Consider the following 10,803-nt stretch of genomic DNA (forward strand, 5'->3'; position numbering starts at 1 on the left):
TTTATATTAATCTCGCGTTATTAACAAAACCCGGCTAAAACAGCCCGTAATACGCACTTACTCGATCGAATAAGTGACTTACTCGATCGACTGCCCCTTACGCGATCGAGTGTCACCTTACTCGATCGAGTACCCATCGGGTCAGCTACTGTTTTGCGTAAAAAGATACTTACTCAACAGAGTAAGCCCCACTCGATAGAGTAACCATAGACATAGAAAATCGTAGTATTACAGTCTTCTCTCCTTAAAAAGAACTTCGTCCCCGAAGTTCAACCCATACACAAAAACAAAACACACTATCTCAACTACGACACAACAACATAAGCAAAACTCAAGACAAAACTCCCAACAAGGACTCAAACCGACTCAAAACAACTAGAGACCTTTACCAAAACCAATATAAACCATACCAAAACCTTATGCGACCATCTCCTACCCCCTAAAAGAAACATGTTTACCTCCCCTTAACCACATATATCTGATAAAAAAGAGACGGATACCGCTCCCTCATAGCCTCTTCCGCCTCCCAAGTAGCCTCTTCTACCTCATGGTTAGACCAAAGAACCTTAGGCAACACTGTTTCCCCATGTCTAGTTTTTTGAACCTTGCGATCAAGAATTTATTTTGGCTCCCTCAAGATAAGACAAAGACTCATCCAACTCTATGTTCTCTACCTCTAACACATGTGAAGGATTGCTCACATACTTCCGTAACTGAGATACATGAAACACATTATGTACTCTATCCAAAGCTGCTGGCAACGCTAACCAGTAAGCAACCTCACCCATCCGATCCAAAATCTCATATGGTCCGATAAACTTTTGGCTCAGCTTCCCTTTATTACCAAACCTCATGACCCCACGCATAGGAGACACTTTCAAAAGAACCTTATCCCCAACCTGAAACTCTATGTCACGATGATGTAAATCTGCATAACTCTTTTGTCGATCCTGGGCCGCTTTCATCTTTTGCCTAATCAGCTTAACCTGTTCTATCATCTCATGTACCATCTGTGGTCCTAAAACCACTGCCTCGGCTCTATCATCCCAGCAAATCAGACTCCTACACTTCCTCCCATACAAAGCCTCAAACGGTGCCATCCCAATACTCGTGTGATAGCTGTTGTTATAGGAAAACTCAATGAGATCCAATCTCTCCTCCCAGCTACCACCGAAATCCATAACACAAGCTCGCAACATATCCTCCAAATTCTTGATGGTCCTCTCTGTCTGTCAATCTGTCACGGGATGAAATGCAGTACTCATCTTCAAAGTAGTTCCCATTAACTCCTTAGGCACCCCATGCAAACGAACCACATGCTTTCTATAAGCCAAATCTAACTGTATCTTGGTCCAATTATCTTTCATCGGCATAAAGTGAGTTGACTTGGTCAAACGATCAACTATTACCCATATCATGTTATTACCCTGTTGACTTCTCAGCAAACCCACTATAAAATCCATAGAGATGGACTCCCATTTCCGCTCAAGTACCTCAAGAGACTGAATCTTACCTTGTGGTCGTCGCTGCTCTCCCTTAACCCTCAAACATGTCAAACATCGAGCCACAAACTCAGTTGTTTCCTTCTTCATCCCAGGCCACCAGAATGTCTTCTTCAAATCTTTATATAGTTTATCACCGCCTGGATGTACCGAATATGGTGTGCAATGAGCCTCTGTCATAATCACCTTTTTCAACTCCTCATCACTAGGAACACGTCATCTCCCATCGAATCTCACACTGCCATCTGTATGAATAGAGAACCGAGACATTGTCCCTTTCTCTAGTCCAGCTCTCCACTCCTCGATCTTAGGAGCCAAAACCTGCTTCCTGCTAATATCATCATAAAGGTCTGGCTCCACTGTCAAATTCCCTCTAGCATCCCCTTTCTGTATCATATGTATCCCCATCTTCCCAACCTCATATCTCAACCTCATCAAAGACATAGTTGTGCATAGAGAATGCACACTCTTCCTGCTCAGCGTATCAGCAACCACGTTAGCCTTCCCTTTATGGTATATAATATCCATGTCATAATCCCGAATCAGCTCCATCCACCTTCTCTATCTCATGTTCAGCTCCTTTTGAGTGAAGATGTACTTGAGACTCTTGTGATATGAAAACACCTTAAAGGTCACCCCATAAAGATAGTGCCTCCAAATCTTGAGAGCAAACACAACTGCACCCAACTCCAGATCATGTGTCGGATAGTTCTCCTCATTAGGCTTCAATTGCCTGGAAGCATAGGTAATTACTTTCTCGTTCTGCATCAACACACATCCCAATCCATTCTTTGAAGCTTCTATATATACCTCAAAGTTCTCACACCCTTCAGGTAATGCTAAGACTGGAGCTGTGATCAAACACTCCATTAATGTTTGGAACGCTATCTCACAACTTTCATCCTAATGAAACATGTTCTCTTTCCTCATCAACACTGTCATAGGTCTATATATCTTAGAAAAGTCTTTCACAAATCGATGGTAGTACCCTGCCAAACCCAAGAAACTCCTGATCTCTGCCACATTCTTCGGTGCTTCCCACCGAGTGACTGCCTCTATCTTGGCCGGATCCACAGCAACACCCTTCTTTGAAATCACATGCCCCAGAAAAGCAACTTCCTCGAGCCAGAACTCACACTTAGACAACTTTGCATACAGCCGATACGACACACTAACTCTCGGTGTGAGTTCTGGCTCGATAACATGTGTGATAATCAGTTGTCAGAACTTTGCATGCACCTCCTTAATCTTAGAGTAGACTAAGATATCATCGATAAAGACCACAATAAACCGATCCAAAAATTGACTGAAGACCCGGTTCATTAAATCTATAAACACTGTAGGTGCATTAGATAACCCAAACGGCGTCACAACATATTCATAGTGACCATACCTCGATGTAAAAGCTGTCTTCAGTATGTCCTCATCCCGAATCTTCACCTGATGGTAACTCGACCTCAAAGCAATCTTAGAAAAAGACCGTTGCCCCATTCAACTGATTAAACAAATCATCTATCCTTGGCAAAGGATATTTGTTCTTCACTGTAACCCGTTCAACTCTCTGTAATCGATGCATAACCTCAAACTTCCATCTTTCTTTTTCACAAACATAACTGGTGCTCCCCACGATGATACATTAGGTCTAATGTATCCATTATCAATCAAATCATATAGATGTTTCTTCAGCTCCTCCAACTCCTTAGGACCTATGCGGTACGGGGCCTTAGAGATTGGTCTCGTCCCTGGTTTCAACTCCACACTGAAATCTATCTCCCTCTTTGGTGGTAAACCTGGTATCTCCTCCGGAAAGATATCTGGAAACTCTCCCACCACTGGTATCTGATCAACTGTCAAACTCATCATACTATGGTCTCTCACATGGCATAAGATCAACGGACACCCTATCCTCAGATAAGACTTCAATGTCACTGCTGCAATCAACTTGACTTTGGGTTTGACAACAAACCCACGATACGACACACTAACTCCCTTAGGACCTCTCAAAGAGACTCTCGTTTTGTGACAGTCTATTCTAGCTTTGTACTTACCCAACCAATCCATACCAACTATCATCTCAAAACCGTCCAAAGGAAACTCTAACAAGTCCACTGGTAGGTCAACCTGCCCAACTATTATAGACACACCCTTATACAGCCTCCCACAAGATTATGACTCGCCCGACAGTATAAAAACTCCCTCTTTTACAAACTCAAACTCTCGCAAACCCAAAAGTTTAGCATGACTCGATGATACAAAAGACTGTGATGCCCCCGAAACAAACAAAACAATGGTAAAAACTCCATTAACAAGAAAATCCATAATGAAGAGCTTACCACTAGTCTTCTGTCCACCTCCCTGGACAGTACTAGCAGAAGTAGACGGCTTAGCAGCCGACCCCTGGTTGTTGTTCGTCGCTGGTCTCTGATAAGAATTACCGCCATTGCGGCTAGACCCACCATTATTGTTACTCTGACCACCCTAATTATTCTACGACCCAGCCAGCCTGTTACTAGCATAGCTCTGAGATGGACCCTAAGAGAAACTCCTCTGCGATGGTCTCTGGAAACCCCTGCCCACAGCACTGGTATACTCATGTCTCTTGTGGCCGACATCACCACAGTTAAAGCAAGATAAACCCTAACTACTACTAACACCACCACGGTCGCGCCCTAAAGAAGCTCCTCCACTGAACCCCGACCCCGAAGAGTAAGCTCTCACCTGGTTATGGCCGCCCCTCTTGTAACTAGACTGACCACCACCCTCACTCTTAACCTTCCTCTTCTCAGAAGCTCCTTAGCCATCTCAACTAACCTCTCAGCTCTCCCAGTGCGCTCATATACCTCCTTAACATCAGTAAGGACTCCTACCGACAGCTTCTGCATGATCTTAGGTGCCAGATCCTTCTCAAACCTCAACGCCAAGTTCTCTTGATTCAGCCCAATGTCCTCAGCCCTAGACTTCTCATTGAACTTATGATAGTACTCAGCCACTGTCATATCTGAAGTCATCTTGAAGTCATCAATTATTGTAAGATTCACGTCAAAAACACATTCAAAACCGAATTTAAAAAACCTTTATTCAAAACTATTTTTACGAAACAGCAGTTACCAGACGTCGAGAAGAAACGCAGCGAAGAAATGCGCCTCTTCAAGGGTCGCGACTCCTCTCGCGCCTCTTCCGAGGCAACCGGCCGCTCCTGCTCTTCTTCTTCCTCGAGTTTCTGTAGTTTTGTTCCTTTTCTTTTATTTTCTTATTTTCTTCCTTCCTTTTGTACATAAACCGTGTTTTAATTATTATTCAATATTATTACGTTGTTTTAGATTTAAATCCCTTATAAACAATATTACGGGTTTTCGTCATTAAATCAAACCCCGATTTTAGAGGCTCGATTTGTCCGTATCAAGTCTCTGGAATTCGCCTTTTGTATATATTTCCGTTGTTTATTTTCAGTTTGTCAATTTCTTTCGAAGTCCATCTTCATAATTAAACCTAGTTCGTTTCCTTATTCATTTTAATTCATTTCTAACCCGTTTTTAATCGTTTTAATTCTTGTTTATCGCTTTTATGACGGTTTTAGATGTAATTAATATGCTAAATCACCTTCACTTGAGTCTAATGTCGACAATCAATCATAATACATACCAAAGAATATTAACTACCCACGGTTCTGACTTCACAGCCAAAGCTCAACGCAAGAACAGACGCAGGAATAGCTGCGCCTCTTCTAAAGGACGCAGCAGATGTTGCGCCTGTTCTGAGGTAAGTTATGTCCCTGAACTTCCGTTCACGCTTTGACCTAGTCTTTAATTACTCGTTTAATTGACTATTAATCGTAATATCACTTTTAATCTGCCTTATTTTGTCACTTTATTTTCTAATCTTTTTTATTTTCTTTTCTTTTCTTCAAATTTCCGTCTTGAGTGTATTTTTGACGTAAATCAATTAAACCATTTTAATTCTTTGTAATTTCAATTATCGTTATTTATTTACTGTATTTATTTATTTTTGTATGATTTATTTACTTGTTTCTCACAAGTAATTAATCCTAAATCCGATTCGACATAATTGTTTGCCTAATTATTTGTTCACCGACATAGTCTAATTTCACATGCTAGGTTTAAAACGTTGGATGTTGCATTGCATGCATATAATCGACAACATATCAAATACGAATAATTTCCCTAAGCATTAGTAGAAGCCGCTATCGAGGCGGGCAGAATTAGGTGTTCGGTAAAAGAGCTTCCTAATACGTACCCTCACCCCTTACTCCAGATCTCTGTGAACACCCGTGTTTATTGGCATCCATGAGAGTCATTCTAGACATTAAATACTAAGGGTAACGAGTTCTTAGTTTTCATATCATTACTTTGTGTCTTGGCATGACACGAGGTATTCGAACGGTTCCAATTTTCCATAAAAATTGGTGGCGACTCCACAAATGCACGCTCATTTCAAGCGCTTCCGCGCTCGCCGCGGGTGGCCCATGTCCACAGTTTGGCGACTCCGCTGGGGATTATACACTTACGTGTTACCCAGGGTGAAACTTGAACGAGGTTAGGGAATAGTTTATACGAGACAATTGTCGGTTTTCATTACTCGACCTTCTTAGGTCGTTTTATTCGGCCAATCGTCCCATCTGGACGGTACAAATTCTTATTTGGGCCTAAGGATAGATAGCGATTAACATCAACCATACCGTGGTACATACTCTTGTTTATATCAAGGGATTTCACTACTTGGGGGAATGGACTAGGAACCGACCTTACTCATGTTTGGTGCGGACCTCTCCACAGACCAGGGTTTGATTGCTTGGTATGACAGCCCACATTTTAAGCCAAAACCCTTTAAATGCACTCAGCATACCGTTATAATGCATGTACGTATGTTTGTATCATATACGTGATCACCATTTTGTAAACAAAACCATGACGAAATTTTATAAAATCAAAATCCCTTCTTTAAAATGTAAATACTTTCAGAAGTGGCCTAAAATAGCGCAAAATGAGTCGAAACTCTGTCCAAATATCCAGTCAAAATTCGGGCCTCAAAACCCATTCCAAAACTCACCACGAGTCAACACTCCTACAACTACACTACAGTTGCCTAGGACAAACAGTTCAAAATTTCTCATTTTCAAACCTCACTTAACACAGTGGCACACTCCCACTTCACAAGTCGAGTTTTTCTTTTTTGAATAAGTGTGCTAAGATGGTCGATCGTGTTTTGATTCGTCGTCGATCTCTTGTCCAGTTTCCAAGATGCCTGGATCTAGTCACGCAAGCGTTAACGGTCAACCCCAACAACCCGAAAATTGTAATGATCTAATCCTAGCTGCGCTCATCCGTCTCCAAAAAAGCCAAGACCAAGCTTATGCTCGCCTCAATGCTATTTAAGGCCGAATTGTCGTTGTAGAAACTAGGCTTCCTCCTACAGGGAACGATGTTCCTGACGCGAGCGTGCATGGTAACCTTCCACCCTTTGTTGGACAACCAGAAGTCAACCCCCAACTAGGTCCTACTGAAACTTAAAAGCGACTCCAATACTTGGAGGAACAACTAATGTACCTTAAGGGAGATGACATCTACAGGGAGAATAATCGCAAGTATGAAGCGGTAAATGCTTAATTGCCAACCAACTTCAACATGACTGACATCCCAAAGTTCAAGGGGCATGAAAACCCTTTGAACCATATTCGTGCCTTCAAAGATTATATGTCTATCAAAGGCATCAAACCCGAGATGTTCGTAAGGATCTTTCCTTCATTTCTCGACACTATTCCTAAGCAGTGGTTTTACTCTTTGGAGCACAAGAAAATTGCTACCTGGGATGATGTCGCGATTGAGTTCACTAAAACGCGGATAATGCTGAGATCCAAGTTAACATGCACACTCTAGAGGTTCTTACCCAAAATGAGAAAGAAGGCTTCACCGACTTCCTAAGTAGGTGGATAAAGACTACCACACAACTTGTTCAACGTCCAGATGAAACCACTCTTGTGGAAAAGTTCGTGGATAATCTGAGACCCATTTATGTGAACCATTTGAGGTACAAAAACATAAAATCTTTCAAAGACTTGATTGTGCTAGGTACGAGAATTGAAGACGACATCCGTAAAGGGCTCTTGTCAAAACGGTGGGCCGTGGATATCAGGGTTCAACGAGTCGTTCTTATGGCTCCACTAGAAAGACCGATGAAGTTAATCTGGTCGAATCTGCTAAGAAGAATAACCCGCAAAGGAAGTTCACGAACATTGGTGATTCATATTCCAATGCTCTAAAACGATTGATGAAACAAGGTAAGCTCCAACCCATAGGACCTACACCTGACCCAGAGAAGAAGTCTAAGTTCTGGGACGAGAATGCATACTGCGAATACCACAGAGGTAAGGGACACGATACAGAGAAATGTTTTAAACTGAAACATATCCTTCAGGATATGATCGAAGATGGTCGTTTACCCATACCTCCCGGAGGTAAGCCCAACAACACTCAGAATCCTCTTGGAGTTCTAACTATCACAGATGAAGAATCCACCTTGGATTGTTCACACCTCATCTCTCCAATCGAGGATGAGATTCATGCACTAGAAGAGGAAGGGAGTTATTCCACCATTTCTCCTACCATCATCGATTTTATCGCATGGGCAAAGAGCGTGAGTAGGCAAGTCCCAAAACTGGAAGCTGTAGTGGCATCTCTACGCATTCCAGGCACCATACCTAAGGGAGACACGCCACTGGCTCCAATTCTATCTCAAGAATCTACAATGCAGGAGGTAATCGCAATAGTTGACAATCTAGTCGAGCAACTAATAAGTCTAGAACCTGAAATCATCAGGTTGAGAGAGCTCAACATCGTCAACGGAATATGGGCAGATGACGATGAAGACGAATACCTCACAGAACACTATATAGTCAAAGCTAGTGAAGATATAGTCAAGGCTAGCGAGGACCAAGATATAGACTACCTTACTCGCTCAGGGCGTCCATATCAAAATGTCTCTCAGAATGATCCTACCGCTAATGGTCCAGTTACTAACACCAATGTCATCACACCAAATGATGGCGAAGATACATCTACTGACCATCTATTGAAACAAGTGCAGAAGACAAAGGCCGATCTTTCAGTCTGGCAATTAGTTGCAAGTTCATTTCCCCATCGCCAAGCTGTACTGCAAGCATTGGCTAAACTGAACGTAGCGCACAATTGATCGGGTCCATTTCGTGTTCACAATTAAGCATATGTGGTCGTTGGTCAATGGTCGATACAAAACACAATTTATACTTCACAAACAACTCTACAATTAGTAAAGAGGCAAGTAAAGGTCGGATCCCAAGGGACGGGTATTGAAATGAGAATTCTATTGTAACTAGTAGTGTCTAAGGGGTGTCACAAATTGGGTTGATATAGAAGGTTACTAAACTAAAATAGCAATGAAAATAAACTAGCAAGATGAATAAAATAAGGGGTGTAAACAATTGATTAAAGGCACTAGGGTGTCATGGGTTCATAGGGGAATCATGGGATATGATCATACAAACATGTTCTCAAATTATAAGCAAGCAATTATTGTTGTGATGGATTGAGTTGGGTTATATCTTACAATCCTAGGAAAGTTTGGGTCCCGGAGCCGAATCGATTAGATTGTACAACACCTACAAGTCGACTTAATCTTTCCTACTCAACACATGCATGATCTAACAAGACTCGAGTTGGGTTATGTGTTACAAGTCAAGTTGAAAGGATAGAAGATGATAGTAAATGCAAGGATTCATAGGCTTAGCATTTCATCAAATATAACATGTGCATGTATTAAGATCAAAACAAGCAAGCAAATAAGATATGAAAGCATATTAATTTAAGCATGAATCATTCCCCATGTTGGTTTCCCCTAATCACCCATTAAACCCTAGCTAAGAGACTACTCACTCATTATCATATTGATCATGCTAGAAAGGTTGTCAATCATACTAACATAATGAAACATGATGAATAAATGAAAGTAATTAGCAATAATTAAAAAGGGATTAAGAGATTATACCTACTAATGATTCCAATAATAAAGCAAGAATAATAGAAGTACTTGAATCCTAGATTGAGAGGTTGTCAATCTCCCAATAATAACCCAAATAATATTCAATTACCCAAAAAAAAGGAAGAACAAGAGAGAGATTAAAGAACTAAAACTTGGATTAATACTTGATTACAATATTAAAGAGAGATTTGATTGATATTAACTACACTAATTATTGATAATAAGAACATGCTCCTCTAATTAGCCTAATGGGGTATTTATAGTGAAAATTAGGGAGGATGCATTAGGGTTAACTAAGGGCTAAACTAGTAATTACACTTTTTAAGTTGAGCAAGGAGACTCCGGTATTTTCTGAGAGAAGGGCTTCTCTAATCGTAGCTTGAAGAATAAAAACGTCTTGCATCTTGAAATCCGTGCGGATGGGAGTCGGGACGGCCGGATCTGGGCTGAGGAATCCGAGCGGATCCTTGGGCAAGACGCTCGGATTGGCGAGGGGGAATCCGAGCGGATTCCTTTGAGGGACGCTCGGATTGGGTTGGACGGACGGGCGGATTGTGTACAATCCGTTCGGATTGTCTGGCAGCGTCAATTCTTCTTCTTTTCTTCCCTTTTCATCATGAATTCCTTGGGGATTTCCTTGGGGACTCAAGGATCCTTTCTCAACAATGCTCTTCTACTATGCTATGTACAAAGGCCTTCTAGTCTTGTCTCTCCTTGATGCTTGGTCATTGAATACAATCAATTTAGCCTCGTTTTGCCACGAAAATGCAAGATTCTTACTCCTTTCCTACCAAGGGATCAAAATCTCAAAGAATATGCAAAACAAAGAACTAAAGATAAGAAATGACCCAAATAGGCACTAAAAAGCATGGAAACAATGGTAATTCGGGGGTTAAATATGCGCCAATTATGGTCACATCAAATATCCCCAAACCGAACCTTTGCTCGTCCCGAGTAAAGAGGTGACAACGACTAGGACCAATACTAACCTAACCTAATAATAATAGCCGATATGAGACAATTAGCGGGTCTCACTCCGCCCCTTCAACTCACAACAAGACAACCATGAGGTAGGATGCCTTCTTGCAAGGCAAGGTGGGTCTTGCCAAAATGGCGACACATCCAATCATTAAGCACACAAAACAAACACATAATGGATGCATCTACAAAAAGAATAGCCACTTTCCTCATCTAAGTGGCGGAAATTATCTACAAGGGAAGCAATTCAAGGGTACACAATCCTTCATAGATGTAATTTGTTCAAACTACT

This window comes from Silene latifolia, chromosome 8 (genome assembly GCF_048544455.1).
Source record: "Silene latifolia isolate original U9 population chromosome 8, ASM4854445v1, whole genome shotgun sequence".
In the NCBI taxonomy this organism is placed as follows: domain Eukaryota; kingdom Viridiplantae; phylum Streptophyta; class Magnoliopsida; order Caryophyllales; family Caryophyllaceae; genus Silene; species Silene latifolia.